At 39.0% G+C, this 20921-nt stretch overlaps 1 protein-coding gene across 11 annotated transcripts in view; it reads left to right on the forward strand.

The window, feature by feature from the left end:
* Positions 1-20921, forward strand: part of ATE1 (arginyltransferase 1) — a 202492-nt gene that overhangs the window by 119103 nt on the left and 62468 nt on the right. The gene's annotated exons all lie outside the window — the stretch shown is intronic.

Here is a 20921-nt window from a genome sequence, read left to right on the forward strand (position 1 = left end):
TGATCCCTCTCTCCTAGGAAGCATGCAGATCTGTTGCCCTCCCTGTCATCTGAGTACCACTCACCGTTTATAGCAGTTCTCCTCTGCACGGCCCTCCCCACCCTCACCGTGTTCGCTGTGGCTTTGCTCGTCAGGCGCAAGTCCTAATGCTCTCCTGCCCTGTGATGAGTTGCATGAAGTTGTACTGCATGTCTTCCCCCAGGCTGAAGTTCCTGGGTGTTTCCGTGGATGCTTTTTGACCTTTCTATCTTCACAGCCCACCAAAGGAGATGCCCAATGCATAAATTCTTAAGAACACAAACATTTTCCTACTAGCCACCTGTGGTTTAGGCTCACTTTAGGAAGAAGAAGGAAAGAGGAATGGAAAGGTCAGGGGAAAGGAAGAAAGTAAATGGACAAATCAAATAGGAAGACAAAGAGGACGAGGAAAGAAACGCAGTCATTTCTTCTGTTCTAAGATGTGCATTTTTTTCCCCACAAATCAGGTTTTCTTTCATTAAAAAATTGGTTCATGTACCTTTGTATTTTGTTATCTCCTGGAAAGGCTGTTATGAAATCAAGAGTGGGCACTTCTTACACATGATGATACCTTAGAATCTGATGAAGAGTGGCCATAGGGGCCCACGTGCCAGGCACCTCGAGGTTAGCTCCAGGTTTTCTAGATATTTGGGTTTCGTAGAGCAGCCAGAGCTTTGCATTCCTGTACCTTAAATTACTGATCAGAGTTTCATTCTAAGCTCTACCTCATTAATTAAATAGATTTGTTGCTTAAAAACAAACGTATTGAATTTGTCAGTTAGTTTTGGAGTCAGGCTCAAAAGGCAATAGTATTTTAGAGGAAAGCATATACGGTTGACCCTTGAACAACTTGGGGGTTAGGCGCCAGCCCTCCACTGAAAATCCATGTATAGTCGACTTAGAGTTGGCCCTTTGTACCTGCAGCCTCAGATTCAACCAACCCTGGATCGTGTAGTGCTGTAGTATTTCCTATTGAAAAAATCCGAGTGTAAGTGGACTTAATGCAGTTCACCCGTGTTGTTCAAGGTCAACTGTACTTAATCACTCTATCCTCTCAAAAGAATTTTTCCCTTTATCTTTTCTCAAGGTCAGGTCAGAGCCAGTCCCTGTGGTGAAAATTGTTGAACATCTTAGTACATTGTTTGATGTTCACATGTAAAAATTTGTCTTTATAAGTTCCTTCCAACTGAATAATAATATGATCTCAAATTGGTTCCGACTCCCAAACTTATGACACAATTTCACCTTCCCTTTTTCCCTCTTGATCTATTTTCTTTAAAATAGATCTGCTTCTCTTCTTGCGTATACTTGGAGATTAAAACAGTCACAGGAAAAAATAATAATAAAAGTCACAGGCTCTCCCTGTTTTATAAAGTTGAAAAGGTGACTGCATGATTTCCATGTACTAAATGGACATTCAAGTAAAGATTCATTCATGTTAATACATTTTGAATTCATTTTCCAAAGTAAGCACTAATGAGCATTTCATGGCAAAGAAAATTTAGTCTCATACCTGCAGGTTTTGTCCAGGGTGTACAACACCCTGGTGAGTGAGGAATATACAGCCTGTTCATTTCCTGTAATCTAAGTTCCATTTCTTATGACAGTAGCTTTAGCTCTTAATATTCATTGTTTAGGATTCACTTACAAAAGCCAGAGGAGTTAATTTCTTTGATAATAGTGCTTCCAAGAAAATGAAGGTCCTTTTCCATATGCTGGATCGTTGGAACTTCGAGGAGGACACCATACAGTTTTATCAGTATTGAATATCACAGTCCAGAAACTATTTGAAATCACACTTACATCCTGTGGTTTTAGGAAATTAAAATGCAGTTACATGCTGGAATGCATTGAGCATGCTGTGAAACATGGTCATTTGAGTTTCAAATGGCAATCTGTGAGAAACTGCTCTCTTCTCTGGGGCCAGTTTTACTCTTACTTGACCCAAACTCTGACTTAGAAAATACAGAGCTTAATATGGGCAATATTGTTAGTCGGCATGGTGCTTTTTTCACTAAATCTTGTTTCTCCTTTCAGCTGTTCAGTAGTTAAATTTCTCTGCAAAAGGCACAGCTGATCACCATGGGTGTCGGTAAAAGAGACTTTGGTTACAAGGTGCATCAGTGGCCCTTGCAGGAAAAATTACATTTTCCCCCTGTCCTGAATTGCTGAGAACGTCTGGAAATCCTATTCTTCCCTGCCCTCAACCCATGCCCCGCAGCCCCACATATTTTGGGGATTCGGGTTCTATGGTTGTTTGCTCAGCTAAAAAGTCTGCCTCACAATAAAAACCTATTGTTTTTACTGCTGTACGGTACCATGGGGGGAGGGGCTGGCAAACTAAAGTAATTCGGAAAATTTTAAAGAGATTCTTTTGTTCATAAATAGGTCTTTTGTTTTTCAATTCAGGACCTGTGCCTACTCTAAATAAAGGATTTCAAAAGTTCCTCAAATGATTTTTAAGTAAACGTGTGCTAGGTTGCTTTTTAAATTGATGGTTAGATATGTATAGATTTCAAAAATTCTGCATCACAGCTACATTGTACTTTTTTGGATTAAATTATTTTTAAAACTATTTACTGGAAACACTAGTAGAAAATTTGTTCAAATGCATAAAACCGCTACTAAGAAGGAAATGAAAATGATTCACATTCTCGTGGTACAGCAGTAACATCATTGTTAATTTTTTGATGCTCTCCTGATCTTTTTTTCCTGTGCATATAGCTGTGTGAATTTTTTAAGAACAAAACAAGAAATCATGCTTCACACTTTTGTTATCGTTCTTAATACTTTGTGTGGCTTCTTAGTTTTAGTAAAGTAAAAACTACTTGACCACTAATATGGTCAGTCATTCAGCAAACAAATGCCACTACTTCTGTGATAGAACCTAATACAGGTATTTTACAAGCATAAGATCCACAAGAGGCTCACGAGGGTAACCGGACGTGTTGGAGCTGGTTTTATAGCCATGGTAAACTGTGATTTGACTTGACCCTTAATGTTGCACAATATTGTACTGCCAACTAAAAATTGGCATTAGCCGTCTGCCTCTATAAGGATTAAGTCACAAACGTCTGTAGCTGCCGACCTCCCACACATCCTGAAAGGAGTTCAGGGTGGAGATCAGGAATGAGGCCCTCTGTGCTCTGGGAAAACTGGCAGAACAGGGCTTCAGAGAGAGATTTTCAGGAGGAGGTTTTATGAGCCTACGTCTTGTACCTCCTCAGATCTAGAAAAGCACTAAGATCATGAACGGAGACATCTGCTCCTCGTGACCAGCAGCGGCCTTCTGCTGAGACGTGCGCTTGACTGCACGCACCCCCTTCACCAAAATCCTGTGTAACACTGACCTTCCCCCCACCCCTTCGGAGCAGCTCCTCAGAGCTCTCTGAGAGGCTGTCTCCCGGGCTGTAGTCCTCATTTTGCCCCAGATAAAACTTCACTCACAACTCGCACGTTGTGCGTTTTTTTTCAGTCGACAGTACTATTTTTGTTGGTAGTAAAATCCTTTTGGTTCCAGTTTTACAAAATATTAAAACTTCGTTAAGCATATGGTATTTCCCAAGCGCCATTCTGTGTTTTCCCCTATGTTACCTCAGTTTATCCTCAGAACATAATTGAATGCTTCATCATTGACCCCTCAGATATTATTTATTGCAAAAATAATAGCTAATAATGGCTTTTAATCAGAAATGTAAACTAATTTTAATTTAAATATTGCTCTATAATTTTATGGATACTTTTAGTATTTCAGAGGAGATAATTAGAATAAGCTTTATTTCTATTTCTACTTATAGAAGTATACATTTTACCACAGATTAGTCTAGATTTCACTCTCTCTTTTCTGTACATACTTTGAAATATTTGCAAGTAATTTCTTAATTTGTCTATAATATAACTAAGTCATAAATTATTAAGGTATTGAATTTTAATTTACTATTAAAAAAACAGCACCTAATTTTGGTTTAGTGCGTTATGTACTTAACCCAGGTTAGAGAATTTCTAGGACACCTAAAATCTTGCCAGCAGCTGCTGAAAATCTAAACTAGTGTAAGATGGTTTTTCCTAATTTGGTCCCCATCCCGCAAAACTCTGAGCCTCCAAACTATGTTATTTTATGTTGTTTCATTTGCCTCTTTTCTTCTTTCTTTATTCCGTCCTTCTTTGTTGCTGGCATGGTTCCCTGGCATTTTTTCTATACTTCTGCAGTTTCTGTCATACATGCCCACAGAAAAACCAAGTCGCACTCTGATTGTGCCTTTGTGTGTGAAATAACCAGGTTCAGAAAGAGCTCTGGCCTATATTGGCTTGCTTGGTTTCTCCAAGCCTGGTAGCACGTCCCTCAAGAAAGGATGTACGTCAGCTATAATATCATCTTAATCACTGGGAAACAGTGCCTGATAAGAAAGCAAATTTACGGAAACTCCCTAAGGCCCCTAACAATGTGCTGCAGTGATAACTTACAGTTAAGTGGACAGTGGCCTTCTGAATTATTTTAGATGTAGAATTAAGTTGTTGTTCTTTTAATTCTCCTTGGGGTAAAAATTGTTTCAAGTCTAGATTTGAGGTTGACCTACCCATTTGAAGTTGCGAAATGAATAATGTTGATTGTTGGATACTTAATAAACGTAAATTCTTTGTTGCCAGTAAAGATGGTGCTATTGGATATAGCCAGCTGGAGATAGAATTAACATGTAGCCTACTGCGTGTCATAAAGAAACCAGGCATCAAACCAAGAAAATATCTTTGGAAACTTGGCTCTTATATTTGGTGAATTGGAAGAATGTGGGTTTTTTAAGATTTTTTTTAAAATAAATTTATTTATTTATTTATTGCTGCGTTGGGTCTTTGTTGCGGTGCATGGGGTTCTCGTTGCGGTGGCTTTTCTTGTGTTGTGCAGAGCACAGGCTCTAGGCCTGTGGGCTCAGTAGTTGTGGCTCGCAGTCTCTAGAGCACAGGGGTCAGTAGTTGTGGCGCACGGGCTTAGTTGCTCCGCAGCATGTGAGATCTTCCCGGACCAGGGCTTGAACCTGTGTCCCCTGCATTGGCAGGCGGATTCTTAACCACTGCGCCACCAGGGAAGCCCTGAAGAATGTGTTTTGATATGGAAAATGTAGAAAGTTACAGTCTCCTAATTTTTTCAATTTACCCCCATCCACTTAAAAATACCACTTTATTATATTATTACTATATTTTCCCACTCACCTACTTTTCAAAGATATACTTTTTTAATCCAAATGTTATAGTGTAGTGCTAATATGACTCCTGGTTTAAAAATCAGAAGCTAGATTTCCCTAGTTTGCATGGTCTTTTAATGAGGACACTATGGAGCAAGACAAGAAGTCCTTCCTACATTGTTTATGCGTAAGAGTGAAGCAGTATAATGTTTTAATATTTGCGTTTTCTATTAAGAAATGTGAAGCCAAGACTCATTAAGGTAAACTTCAACAGTTGTAAATGACTGTTGTCATTTTTAAAGGGTGTTTTAAAAAAACCAGTCTTACAGAGAAATTTTTAAAATACTGTTTTACAGATCTTTACCAGCCAGTCTTTGCGCAATAAGGCATGTATGTGTGAGCAGTAAGCCAGAGGCAGACTGAAATACCACTGAAAAGTTTTGAAAAGCAGACTGAAGATTTCCATTTAGCTATTCAAGAAACATTTCTCTGATCTTTCTTTTTGCTTATGAAATAGAAACAATTTTTTAAGTAATTCCTTTTACAGTCATTCACCCAGTTTTCAATGTAATTAATCCTATAATAAATAATAAAAATGATTCCAGCATCACGATAGCAGGCTCAGAATTATCGTGATGCTTCAAAACATGTCTATAAATGCTAGTTCTGCCTGGTTCTAACGTGTGGCATCTTGCTGTGCTACTTTCTTTGTTTCAGTGAAAACTGACATTTCTGATGTCACGAAGGGGTTGTCCAAAATATCAGTTAAAGAATAAAAGTAAGGCCCACACCTGCTGTTTAAGTGCTGGATGAACTGTGATATTCTGTTGAATATGAGACATCATCAATTTTAAGTTCTTTATTTTAGGTACCACTAAGAAAAAATGTTGCCAAGTAGACTATGACTCCCTAAGTTGTAAGATACATTTGGGTTTCAGAAACGTCAACCACGTAAAAATGTGAATCTTAACATAGAGGAAGCGGGCTTCGGTCTGTGCCCTGTAATAGCTGGCAAGGCTGTGCAGTGTTGAGGAGACTTGCTTTTATGTGTTAGAGAGCTTTGTGGCATCTCAATTCTAGGCCTTAAATATGTTATAGGTGGAGTGTGCACTTAACGTATCAGAGTTGGAAGACATTGATTTCAAATGCTTTTATATGCAAATCAGATTACTGTCACTGATGATAGTAATAGAGTTCTTTGAATACTCTGATCTCGGTAGTTTAGAAAATTTGGTGAAGACATGTAACTACTTTACAAGGATATTTTATTGTAATAAAAGTGAAACCTTTCTACTACCCCAAATCATCAAAATTCTATAAGCATTGTCCATCTCCATACATTCTGGATTAAAACAAATTAAAAAAAAATTTTTTAAACTTTGTCTGGTGTTGGAAGGCAGCAGTAAAAGTAGAGAATTTAAAAACTGCTTAGCCAATAATTTTAGTGATCTCTGACAATTGGTGGAATGCTTAAAGATTAAATAAGTAAAGAAGGGGCAAAAGATGATATCCCAGGATGTCATCAAGCTTGTCATCAGCCCTAAAATAATTTGCAGTTGACTGAACATTTTCCTACCTTGTGAATTATCAGTAAATACTCTGTATTTTGGAGTCTGCATCACTTGATATTCAATACAGTGCCTATTACCTATTGGAGAAACTGACCCAAAGACAAATGTAACAACCTGAAGGTTTCCAAAATCATTCACACCCAACTTCAGTGTAAGAATGGAGCCTCTGCATCTGCTTGCAAGGTATTTTTAAACTGTTTAGATTCTGTTTTGTGGATGTTAATATTCATTCTCTCTGCAGAAAAATAAGCAAGCTGTAACATGAAGGTACGAAAAAGTCTGTTTATGAGTGGTCTTTTATGTGATGCTGGCAAAATGTTTTTAATATAAACATGGAAACTTGGGTAGAATTCCTGTTCTTGTAAGAAATGTATTTTCCTAGCTGCCATTCATTTGAAATAGACATCATAGGGGAGACTTGACTTGTTCATGCTTCTGTGGAGTGTTCACTAATAATAAAATGAAATTTGTCTGTAAATAGGAAGGACAATGTTGACAGTAGGGAAAGAATTAAGTTACCTGCTTTACTAACCCCTAGCAAAATAAGAAAGCAAGAATAAAAATCTGAGCACTTCTAATGCTAAAGAGACTGTCTTAGCCTGGTTTCTTTCTGGAAGCAGATCCTGAAACATGGGGTTGCATTCAGATGATTTGTTTGAGAAATTGTCTTGGGGAACGGAGTGGGGGACTGGGGAGAGTGAACTAGGGGAGGGGGAAAAGAATAGAAGGATGTGTTATTGTGTGAGCTGCCACTTTAAGGACTGGATTTCAGTCCTTTTGAGAGACCTTCTGGTGTGTGTCTCAGAGTTGGCCACCCAAGGGACCAGAGGAAGAAGTACTTGTCCACTGGCTTCCTCTCCACTGGCCAGTGGTTGTCTCATTGGGTGTTAACGCCGCTGCACTTTCACTTTGTATCTGTACATTTGCAGAGCAGACTCCTGTGGGCACTGCAGGCTGTTGCCTCTGAAAGGCAGGAAGCAAGAGAGACAGACCTTGCCAATCTGTCCTGATAGAACTGTACTTCATAGTGTAGCATGAGTTGGAAGTGAGGCCAAGGGGATATAAGAGGCAATCCCAAGAGGTTTCTAATATAGGAAAGGTATAGAATGAGGTGGCATGTCCCTGATGTCAGTTGACCATGTCAGTTGCATTAGGGCAGATAGAGTAAGGACCGCAAACGTGAGAAAGTAGTGGACTCTTTTAAAAAAGACAAAAGCTAGCTTAATTTTAAATAGAGGAGCCAACGCAAGAATTAGAAACCTAAATTCGAAGTCATAAATTCATTCATTCAACAAGTATTAAGCCAGGCATTGTGCTTTATGATGGGATGTAAATTACTCATCGTGGCCCTCAGGGAATTTAGCAAAGGACACTCTGACAACTTCAGTAAAATGTGATAAGTAGCATACTGGGGGTAATAGAAGATGCAATTAATTCACATAGGAGGGTCCTCAACCCAGATTTGGACAGGGCATGGGAGGGCAGGGAACACTTGTTGGATGAAGTGATCTAAGTTAGAATTTAAAGGGACAGAATTCAAGAGCTCTAGGCAGAGAAGACTTATTCAGAAGGTCTGGGGAGCAGAGAGCACTGCTAGAGTTTAGAGTGGGCCTGGGCTAGGAGCGGGGAGATGTAGCTGGCCAATGCAGGACTTTGTAAATCATTGTGCGGAGTTCAGCTTTTTCTTCTGAAAGCACTGGAAGGCCGTGAAAGGGTTTTAAGCGCTGAGTGACATCAGCAGATTGTCATTTCTACTCCACATGTGGAGAACGAATGGGACTTAGTTAAGACTGGAGGTAGGAAGACCAATTAGGAGGGTTTTGCGTACAGTTCTCTAAGCAGAAGATGATGGTGGCCTGGACTAGGTTGGGAACAATTGGGAACAGAGAGGGAGTGAAAGGATAGTAAAGCTATTCCGGAGGTGGGGTCCACAGGACTGGCTGGTTAATTGTGTATGGCGATGGGGGAGAGAGAGTTGTCAAGAGAGTTTTATGGGTTCTGACAGGAACTGAGTTAATGCTGACTTCATTTCTGAAATGAGGAACGTGGAAGAGGAGCAGATTTTTTGGAGAAGAAAAAGAATAGTAAGTTCTGCTTTGGACCTGTTGACTTAAAGGTGTTAGAAGACATCCAGTAGAGGTGTTGGGAGGCGCCACTGTCCCTCTTCCTCACTGTTGCTATCAGAAGATTAAAAATTTTTTTAAATAAATTTATTATTTTTAAAATTTATTTATTTTTGGCAGCATTGGGTCTTCGTTGCTGGGCGTGGGCTTTCTCTGGTTGCAGTGCGCGGGCTTCTCATTGCGGTGGCTTCTCTTGTTGCGGAGCACAGGCTCTAGGCGCGCGGGCTCCAGTAGTTGTGGTGCGCGGGATCAGTAGTTGCGGCTCATGGCATGTAGAGCGCAGGCTCAGCAGTTGTGGAGCATGGGCTAATTTGCTCCGCGGCATGTGGGATCTTCCCGGACCAGGGACCCGTGTCCCCTGCATTGGCAAGTGGATTCTTAACCACTGCACCACCATGGAAGTCCCCAGAAGATTAAAATTTCAGTTTTAGTTTTAGGTGAAGCCAAGTAGTTTCAGATAGTGAACTCTCCACTCTAGGCCACTGCTAGAAATGCACTTTACATTGTGACATAATACACATTTCCTGGAATACCTGTGTACACGCACGTGCTCACACACACACACACACACAGCTGAAACAAAAATATGCTGAACAATACTCACCGTTACTCAAATAATGCACTCTAGTGTTTTTGAATTTGTTGTAGTTTTTTTTTTTTTTTTAAGAAATGCTGTTCAGGGCTTCCCTGGTGGCGCAGTGGTTGAGAGTCCGCCTACCGGTGCAGGGGACACGGGTTCGTGCCCTGGTCCGGGAAGATCCCACATGCAGCGGAGCGGCTGGGCCCATGAGCCATGGCCGCTGAGCCTGCGCGTCCGGAGCCTGTGCTCCGCAACGGGAGAGGCCACCACAGTGAGAGGCCCGCGTACCGGAAAAAAAAAAAAAAAGAAATGCTGTTCACAGTCGATTACATTGATTTCCTAACCATAAATACCACCCACACTCTGAAAAACACTAGTCTGGGAGAACTAAGAGATGAGGGGGCCTGGATTGTCACTCCAGCTTTTCTGCTTCTTCTGTTTTTGGTAGAAGTAGTAGTGGTAAGCAATGACTGGTATGGTTAATATTTCCTGGTCCAAGCACTGTGCTAAATGCTTGTCATGTATCATCTTCCTTCATCCTCACAACGCCTCCTCTCTTGCTCTTCCCCCTAAATCACTATTCATGAGGCAAACAGCTGGTTAGAGTCAGAAAGGGGTCAGGATGGGGAGCACGTATTAGAATGTTCCTGTCACTGGAAAGACCTGTATAAATGACTAACTAGACATCTCACGGTTATAGTTAACGGGAGGCCTTTGCTTAGCGGTGGATATTGTCTGTACATATCGGGTACATCCAGCCCATTGCCCTAAAAGCCGAGGTTGGACCAGGGAATGTGCCAACACAAGCGAGTTACTGACCTGAAAGGCCGTATTTGAGGGCCCAGTTACAGCCCTGCACAGCTTCAGCGGAGGGCTTCCAGATCAGATATTTGCAGTCTGTATGGTGAAATTCAAGTGTTAGAAATAATGGGCTCACTCATTAAAAGACTGAGGAAAGCTTTGGCCCTAGGCAAGGACTATATAGGCAAGGGAAAAAGAAAATAGTACAAGTTTAAAGCCATTTTTATTTAATTGTAGCTGTACCTCTCTGGGCTTTCCTTGTCTGTTGCTAACAGGCCTCTTCTCTGTTTCTTAATTCTAGTGATATCAATAACTAAGATATCAATTTTTCTCATGGTTTTCATTTTGTGTTTTATTCTTAGGTGTATACACATACATGAGCTTTGGGTAAGAAATGTCACTTGTTTATTGATGGGTGACAGGTTGTTTTTTTCCCTCCTCTCCTCTGTTACAGTAGATTTAGACTTAGGACTGTAGCACAGATTTTTACATTCTTATAGAGGAGTCTCCTGTTAATCTTGGTCAATATTTTAATATTTTTATATTTTACTGGGGTCTAATTTTGTAATTTTATTGATCAAGTATTCCAAAGATTATTAACTGAAAACTGTGCGGAACTAAACAAAATTCTATTCTGTGGTATCACACAATAATATCATTGTTTATCACATATGTTTTAGCAAGCTACACAGTTATATGCCTTATTTTTAAAATAACTCTTCACTTTTCTTTTATTTGTAATGTAACAATCTTTGTTTACCAAATGTCTGGATTCTCCAGACGCGTCTGCCTTTTGAGAAAGATGTGACCTTATAGGCTTGACTCCTTGGACAAACTCTGGACTGAAATACTACACATGATGATTTTATTACACAGTCAAAGATGGTTTTTAAAAAATATTTTACTCTAAATAAACATTTGAATATGCTAGGGAAAATTTAAATAAAGACAGTTTGTGTTTTCTTCTCTCAATTCCTTTTTAGCTCACTGTGTCAAGTTGCATAGTTAATGTCTTCGCAGACCACAGCAGAGTCATTTAATGCGGTAGTCTGAGCCTTAATGTCCAGAACTCTGAGTTCTAATCTCACAATTAGATCTAAGTTAAGTTCCCTTCTTAAAGAAGAAAGTCTCTCTCTTCCGAAGAGTAGGTTGTGAAGTGTGACAATGCTTATGAGAGAATGTAATGAAAGTGCTTCAAAGAGCTGTGAAATAACACTTGTGCTGGTTAAACTTTCTCATCAGCATTTTTCTCACCTGCCATCTGTCCCAGCCTTATCAATCCAAAGCAAATTATTGCTCTTATGGGAGCTTTGATCTTCATTTTAAAGTAATGCCAGGTAATTCCTCCACGCTCTGAATAAAACCAAAGAAAATTTTTCCAGGTTAATAAGTTAGAGGGTATGGGGAGGGAAAGAAAGGATTAGATACTCTGATATACTGACTAAATGTAAATAAGTTATGTTTGAGCTAGTTTACTAAATTTGCAATATCCTTGTCCTTTAAAATAATGAATAATGTTTTCAGAAAAAGTCTAGTGATTATAAATTGAATTATATTTTTAATATCTCTTTAAAAAAACACCCTATTGTTATATCCATTTTATGAATCCTTTGATAATACAAAGGCTCTTTGCAATGCAGTTAGTCACCATGTTATATTGTCATTTTAAAAATTAGGATTTTTGAAAATGTTTCCTTAAAGCACTTAAACTGCATTCAAGAAGGCAAGTAAAAGCAGAAGGGACCATTTAGTTTATTTGTACTTTTTGAATTTGCCACTGGTGCTAGAGTTTGTTTTGAGAGATAGTCCTGTCTTTAAACTACAAACTGCAGCTGTTTCTTTTATAACTATTTAAATCTGAAACTGATTTAAGACTTATGAAGAAGTACTTGGATTATAGGAAGAGTTCTTAAAGATTTATTTTAAACTTTAAGAAACTAGAATTTACTTTAGAAAGTCTCAACTTTTAGGGACTGGTGACTGTGTGTGTAGCTGAGCAACGTGAAGACAAGAGTTCATGTCTTGTCAGAATCTGTGTCTGTGTCAGAATCTGTCAGAGCTGAGGGGGACACAGGAAAGGGGCCCAGGAGTGGCCTGAAACAAAACGGCGTTTCTTCTCATGCTCCTGCCGTCCAGAGGTTTTCTACATTGATGGTAAAATTTTGCCGTAACTGACTTTGGCTGCTGGTTAGCTTGCTTATTTAATGACAAGAAAGGAGTTTTAATGTTCTTATTATATATAGCACCCCCTCCACCTTTTCATTGTTAAAACATTTTGCTTCAAAGTAGGCATTTTCAGTGCAACGTAATGAAATGAAAACGAAAACCTAGAGCGTTAGGTCATTTGGGGACATTTGACTCAGCAGGTAACAACAAATGGATTCCATCCTAGCAGATGGGAACTAGTGAAAGCACAGCAGAAGCTCTGGAGGTGCATGGAACTGGACTGGGAGCCCCAGAAACGGTTGGGAGGGTCTAATAAAGGTTAAAGCAAAAACACCAAAACCTGGGTAGCTAGAGGAAGTTAAAAGAAAACATTTTTCCTCTGAGCAAGACGATAATATACCAGAAGACACGTGGCAAAGCTTATTCAGTGTCGTACTTCATGTTTATCACCTTGGAGAGGGGGAGTTTGCTTTGTGGAAGTACGTTGCATGTTCCCATCTAGTATCCGGAGATAATAGAATTAAAACACTCAGGTGGGGCTTCCCTGGTGGCCCAGTGGTTGAGAGTCCGCCTGCCAATGCAGGGGACGCGGGTTCGTGCCCCAGTCCGGGAGGATCCCACATGCCGCGGAGCGGCTGGGCCCGTGAGCCATGGCCGCTGGGCCTGCGCGTCTGGAGCCTGTGCTCCACAACAGGAGAGGCCACAACAGTGAGAGGCCCGCGTAGCGCAAAAAAAAAAAAAAAAAAAAAACCCCTCAGGTGATTATGGGCATTGAACTGGGGACCAGTAACCAACGGGGCTTTTGAGCAGCAGCAAAGCAATTTGTAGCTCGTGGCGGTCTGAAAAGTATCTGTAAATTCTGGTCAAGCAGTTGACTTTGGCTGTGATTCACTCTTGGGTTTGGGCCCAAACTCCTCTCTTCATACAAATCATCGGTTAAGCTTTGCCAGTTACTGAAAGATCCGGAGCATGGGTGTCCTCTGCACAGTGTCTTTGTTTCTGGAATTCTCGACCTCTCTGGAGAAGCGACATAGACTAGTCCAGGATGTGAGGCATGAGGCATGAGACAGAGCCTTTCATTCCAAATAAGCCAGGGGCATTTTTGACAGGTTGTTTGCATTAGCATCATTTCCTTATGTTTTATTGCGGTTAATTAACAGGAGTTTTATGAAGATTTCAGGTACCATTCTTGTTCTAAAAATGGATCAGCACAGCACAATTTAAAGCTATTGTGACCTGATTAATTTTAACATTTATTACACATTCAAAAATGGAGAATAATCCAAGAATGATTTAATTTGAGAATTCAGACATTGAGTAATAAACATGTGGTACTAATGAACATGAGAATTGATAAAAGGCGGGGAGCTGCTCTGAAGATAGGTCTCTGTTGCTCGTCTCTGAAGGGTGTGAGATGAGGATCAGCACCGGGAACCCCAGGTGCTTACTGGTCGTCTACGCGGCACTGCGCTCATACGTCTGTGTATCGCCATAGTTCAGGGCAGGTGGTGTCTGGGTGCTGATTCAGTTCCCACCCTTGAGGAGTTTACTGTCAGGTTGGGAAGGCTGTCCACATATAAACTGATAACGAGGAACTAGAATATTGTTCCTGTAAATAAAAGGTGGTTTTTTCCTGCATTAAAAAGCACCGTTTTTGGTGGATGTGTTAAGTGGCTTGATCGTGGGGTGCCTTACACGACGTACACATATGTCGAAACCTCACGTTGTACACCTTAGTACAGTTGACCCTTGAACAACGCGGGTTTGAACTGGGTGTGTCTACTTACGCGCGGATTTTTTTTCAGTAGTAAATACTTCAGTACTGCACTCTCCAGGGTTAGTTGAATCCGAGGATACGGAAACGCGGATACAGAGGAACCACGTATATGGGGGGGGGGGTGGCTATAAATTACACTTGGACTTTTATGTAGAGGGTCAGTACCCCTAACCCCCACTTTGTTCAAGGGCAACTGTATATGCAATTTTTATTTGTCAAATATACCTTAATGAAGCTGAGGGGAGAAGCACCATTTTTAAGTGGTCATAATTAAGGAGAAGCAGCTAAGGTGACGTTAAGATGGCTTACAGGAACAAATTGCTGACATTTGTAACTGCGTTTTCCCAAGCGAAGTTGACAGAAGAATAAAGTGACGCTGCGTGTGCGTTCCTTCTTGCTGATTGTTTTCACATGTGGTGCTTATTGCTCGTTGCATTTTGGTCTCTAAATTGTGAGAACAGTTAGAAATGAATGAAACTGTAAAGTCTTCGCATTTTTTACAGAGGACATATGGGTTATGTTTTCTCTAATTTGTTTGCATAAAAGATTTTGGAAACTTGTACTGTCGCCATTAACTCTGTTCATTGGCCTTTGTACTCCTACTGTTGTTTGGCATTAAAATAAAACCCTGAAACATGTTACGTCTTGAATAAGAAAAGCTTTAGAATCCTAGATAAGCTGGATTATGGCTGGTGAATATGGGGCTGGGAGAAGAGCTCCCTGTAACCTTGCTTCCTAGGTAAGCATACCTGTGTTTGTATTAAACATGGTTCATAACTTAACCCAGCAGGCCATCATTATTTTGGCGTTCAGAGAATCACTATTTACAGTGGGGAGAAGAGATGGCTGTGTGTAACTTGGCTTTACTTAACCTTTTGTGAAGGTTTTTGAGGGATCTAATTTGATGTTTTGTTTTGTCTGTTGGCTTTTTTTTCTGACAGCCTTGGTATCATTTTGCTCATGTTAAATATTCCTTTTATTAAATTTTTTTTGGTAAGCCTAACCTAGGTAAGTGCTGTTCTTGAGATATCTACGTTTGCCTTAAAGGTTTGGGTGTTTTTATGTGTCAGAAAATTTAAACATTTATTCATTTGTTCATTCATTGAAAAGATGCTCTGAAATGAATGTGTAAAGTCTCATTTTAAGATTGCTCTTAATTGCAGTGGATAAATGAAAGGTCCTGATAAGATTTTTTTTTTTTTTCAGTTAAGGAAGTATCTTATAAATCCCCCACTCATCTTGAATAATAAATTATTAAAAAATCAAGCACAGTGAGTTATTAAGTCAGATCAGACTTATTATTAAAATTTGGCTTTATTGATCAAAGTATTTATTTTATAGCATTGTTTGAATTTTAAACCACAAAGAAGTAATTGGTCTTTAGGTTCAAAAGCAGACAGTCTTAAACAACATGATACATAATGAAACCTGGAATATTTTAAATCTGTACATAAGGTGCTACAGTTTTGCTTTGGCTTATGAAAATCAGTAAAATCTTGAAATACTACCTTTGACCACTAATCTCAGAGGTTATTAGGGACTTTTCTGCTAAAATAACTACACTATGAAGACTTGGCACAATGAGAACATCCTGGGTATTTTACTCTGTTGCCTTTGTGAGTGCGCGCTCTCCCTCTCTCTCTGGGGGCGGGGGGGTGGTGGTGGTGTTTCTTTCTTAATGTATCAAACAGTCCATTCCTTCTTATTGCGGCGTAGTGTTCCATGGTGTGGATAATAGATGTATACCACGGTTTGTTTAACCATTTGCCTATTGAAGGACATCAGGGTTGTCTCCAATTTAGGACTGTTACCAAAAAAACCTACTATAAACATTTGTTATACAGGTTTTTGTCTAGACTTCAGTTTTTGTTTCTCTGGATAAATGCCTAGGAGTATAATTGCTGAGTTGTATGGTAAGTTGTATGTTTTTAAGAAGCTGCCAAACTGTTTTCCATTTAGTTACCAAACTAAATGCCAGGCATTTCCAAAGTGGCTGCACCATTTTATATTACCACTAACAAAGTCTAAAAGATACAGTTTCTTCACATTCTTGCCAGCATCTGGTTTTGTTACTATTTTTAAATTTAGCTGTTCTAATAGATGGGTAACGGTATCTCACTGTAGTCTTATTTTGTGTTTCCCTTATGGCTAATGATGTTGAACACCTTTTCATGTGCTTATTTACCATCCAAACATTCCCTTCGGTGAAACGTATCCTCCTGTCTTTTGTGCATTTTCTAAATGGATTGTTTGCTTTTATGTTGTTGAGTTACCAGAGTTCTTTATATATTCTAGATACAAGTCCTTACCAACTTGTCTTTTCATCCCTTTAACAGGGTCTTTCACAGAGCAAAAGTTTTAATTTTAATGCAGTCCAGTTTATCACTTTTTTATGTGTCATGCTTTTGGTGTTATGTCTAAGAACTCTTCACTAAGCCCTAGGTCTCAAATATCTTCTAAAAGTTTTATATTTTTACATGTAACATTTAAATCTATGATCCATTTTGAGTTAATTTTTGTATAAGATGTGAAGTATAGGTCAAGATTTAATTTCTTGCCTATGGATATGCAAGTATTCCACCGCTATTGAAAAGGTTCTTCCTCCGTTTAATTGATTTTTTTTAGTCAAAAATTGGTTGGCCATACTTGTGTGGGGCTATTTCTGGATTCTCTATTCTGTTCTACACATCCATATGTCTACCCTTTGCCAACACTATACAGTCTTGATTGCTGTAGCTATATAACAGGGCTTAGAAATTGGATAGAGTGATTCTTCTGCAACTTTATTCTTTTTCAGAATGGTTTTAGCTCTTCTAGTTCCTTTGCCTTTCCATATAAATTTTAGAATAATCTTGTCTATATCTATAAAAATACTTCTAGGGATTTTGATAGGAATTTTGTTAAATCTATATATCAGTTTGAGAAGAATTGATATCTTCACTGTAAGTCTTATAATCCATGAAGATGGTTTATCTCTCCACTTACTTAGATCATCTCTGATTTCTTTCATGAGCATTTTATAGTTTTCAGCATGCAAGTCCTGTACATACCTATTAAAGAATTAGACTTACACCTAAGTGTTTTTTTAAAAGCAGTTATAAGTGGTGTGGTGGTTTTTATTTTAGTTTCCATGTGTTTATTGTTAGTATATTGAAATACAGTTGATCTTTTAAAATGAATTATTTATTTCAATTGTAAAATATACATAGGATAACATTTACCATTTTAGCCATTTTTAAGTATACAGTTTAATGGCACTTAATACATTCACATTGTTGCACAACTATCACCCCTTTCATCTCCAGAACTTTTTCATTATCCTATACTGAAACTGTGCCCCTTAAACAATAACTCCCCATTCTTCCCTCCCCCAGCTCCTGGCAACCATGATTCTAATTTTGGTCTCTATGAATTTGACTGCCCTTAAGTACCTCATATGAGGGCTCTCAAACAGTATTTGTCCTTTCTGTGACTGGCTTATTTCACTTAGCATAATGCCTTCAAAGGTTATTCCCCATTGTAGTATGTGTCCAAATTTCATTCCTTTTTAAGATTGAATAATATTCTTCCATGTGTATATACCATATTTTGTTTATCCTTTCATCTGTCAATAGATATTTGGGTTGCTTCCACCTTCTGTTAGCTGTGAATAATGCTGCTATGAACATGGGTATACAAGTATCTGTTTAAGTCCCTGATTTCAATCCTTTTGTGTATATATCTATTTCTCTTCTTTGGAGAAATGTCTATCAAGTCCTTTGCCTGTTTTTAAATCGTAAACTGGGTTTTTGGTTGTTGACTTTTAAGACTTCTCTATATATTCTGGATATTAATCCCTTATCAGATATGTGATTTGCATTACAGTATATTTTTGCATGTTGATCTTGTATCCTGTGTCTTTGCTGAACTTACTTACAACTCTTGTTTTATAGAGTCCTTGAGATTTTCTGCATAGACTATTACATCATATGCAAGTAAAAACAGTTTAATTTCTTCTTTTCCAATCTGTATGCCTTTTAGTTCCTTTTCTTGCCTTATTGCATTGGCTGGAATGTCCAGAGCTATTTTGAATAAAAATTGTGAGAGCAGACATCCCTGCCTAATATTAGAGGGGAAAGTATTCACTCTTAATCAAGTTGAGGAAGATCCCCTATATTCCTAGTGTCCTGAGAGTTTTTATCATGCATGGCTGTTGAATTTGTCAAGTGTATTTTCTGCATCAGTTGATGTCATCATGTAATTTTTCTTCTCTGTAGTAGATTATATTGACGGTTTTCGAATACTGAATCAGCCTGGCATCCCTGGGATAAACCCAACTGCTAAATTCTGTTTGCCAACATTTTGGAAAGGATTTTTGCATGCATATTCGTAAGGGATACTAGTTTGTAGTTTTCTTTTTTGTATTGCCTTTGTCTGTTTGGGTTCACTCCTTTTTTACTTTCTGAAAGAGATCGATAAAGTTGGTGTTAATTCTTCTTTAATTGTTTGGTAAAGTTCTCCAGTGAAACCATCTGGGTCTGGATATTTCTTCTTCAGTGATTAATTGCAAATTCAATTTCTTCGCTAATTATAGGGTTATTTACATTATCTATTCCGTGTTGGGTAAGTTGTGGCAGTTTTGTGTTTTTTGAGGTTATTATCTAAAAGTTTCCTTTCTTGCTAGGCTGTCCCTTTCCTGGTCCTTTGGTTAGATTGAGAAGGCTTTTCATGGTACTTTTATGTTTTTGGTCTGTATGTTGGTGTTTTAAGTTTCCAGCTTTTCCAGTATGCCATCTGGAATAAAAGGGCAATAAGAAAACACAGGGAGCTCACCACCGTGTCCTTCCTAGGGTCTCAGAGACCCTACTGGGCTCTCACCTTCTCTCACCTTTCAGTGTCTTCTTATGTTTTATATATGATGCCAAGCGTTTTCAGTTGTACTTAGTGGGACAATAGGGAAAAGTAGGTCTGTTTCATCTTCCTGCAAGTGGAAGCCCTCTTGTCTTTTATTTAACTTTTAAAAAGTCCAAAGAATGATTTTTTACTAGTTAGGAATTGTTTAAACTATCACGTTTGTTTTAGCTGTGCGTTTCTGACTGTGTCTTGAAAAATATTAAACATGTTACAGTTAGTTAATGTGTGGTAAATGGATGATTGAGAAAAATCTGTAACTTTATTGCCTGGTAAAAATTGAACCTGATAAAATCTGATCCAAGTTTTATAAAGGGCTTTTTTTTAATCACTCTACTATTCCTTCCTATATTAACTTTCAGAGTGGTTATAGCAACCAGTTTTAGGTTTAAAAATTCAGAAAAGAAAATCAAGTTTTAAAAGAGTAGATCTGTGACAATAAGCACAGTTCTGATAGATGAAACTTTAACCGAAAGTGGGATCCAGCTGCTCACCGCTCAAAAGCCAATAAAGAGGCCAGGTTTGTGGAAGGGAAAGTTTGCTTTACTTTGGATGCTGTCAACAGGGGGTGGGGGAGGGCGAGGGCGAGGGCGAGGGTGAGGGCGGACGCCTGTCCAAAGGCCGACTCCCCCTCCCCCGACAATCAGGGGGCAAGAGCTTCTATAGACAGGGAGGGGGCTGCATGCAGAAACAGCACAGCCAGCTCTGACAGTCATCTTGAAATTGGTCGTCGGTGGTCTGACCAGCGTCATCTCGATTGTTTTAGGTACAGTTAATCTTCAGTTCCAGGGTCGGTTTGTTTCCATTTCTTAGAGGCCAGTTCTCGGAATTGTGGCAGCTTATGTCATGGCTACAGTCTGGTCACCATGTAGTTCACTTCTTCCACTTGGCGGGGGTTTCAGTATCTATTAGACAGCTCGCAGGATGTGGCTCAGAATGTTACCTGTAGCCCTTGAGGAGGAACTAAAGGTCCTTGACTATGCTTAATGACTAAACTATTATTATTTGGTCTCCTTTGACTGTTTTCCTTTGTTTCTGCAGTTTCTCACTTGTCTGATTAAACTTATTCTTTGGCTAAAATTTTTCCACAGACAAAAGGCAGGCCGAGGACATGGGGAGGCAAGGACCATAGGGTCCTGCTCCATTTTAATACCACTGTGACAGTCCGTTACTCCTGAGGTTTCGATGTTCTTAAATGTACTTTTAAGGGACCATCAATTTCTCTCTCTTTTTCTCATCTATTGTTAATATATTAGCTTTTTAGTCTCCACAGATTCACTTTATCATATAACAAATAAAATTAAATAGAAATCTGCTATCTTCTAATACAAAAATAGTGAATCAAAACATTCTTGTACTAAGATATAAGATGACAACTGAGGTTCGTTTTCTCTGTGCTTGTTTGCACTATTATTAAGGCACACCTGAGTGTCACTGTCTCCATTCTGAAGCTTTTAATGGGAGCAGAAATGAAAAATGGCCATATGAATGTGGCTGTATAGGATTTTTACTGCTACATCCTTGTGGGTGTTTTGTTTGTTTTTTAAAGTAATCCTCTGTCCTGAGCACTATTTTTAAAGCCAAGTGGCAAGAAATTGTTAATGCACCCTTATATTCATACACTGATTTTTTTAAGGTGTCATCTATATCTGATTGTATGATGAGGGAATTCTTCATCATTATCTGTAGGCCCCACTTCCAGATACTGATGATCCCACAGTGTATCCTGAGTATCAGAATTTCTTAAAGCTTCCCAAGTGATTCTAACGTGCAACCAAGGTTGAGAACCACTGCACTAGAATTTAGCTTACTGTATTT

The sequence above is a fragment of the Stenella coeruleoalba genome (assembly GCF_951394435.1).
Source record: "Stenella coeruleoalba genome assembly, chromosome: 16".
Lineage (NCBI taxonomy): Eukaryota > Metazoa > Chordata > Mammalia > Artiodactyla > Delphinidae > Stenella > Stenella coeruleoalba.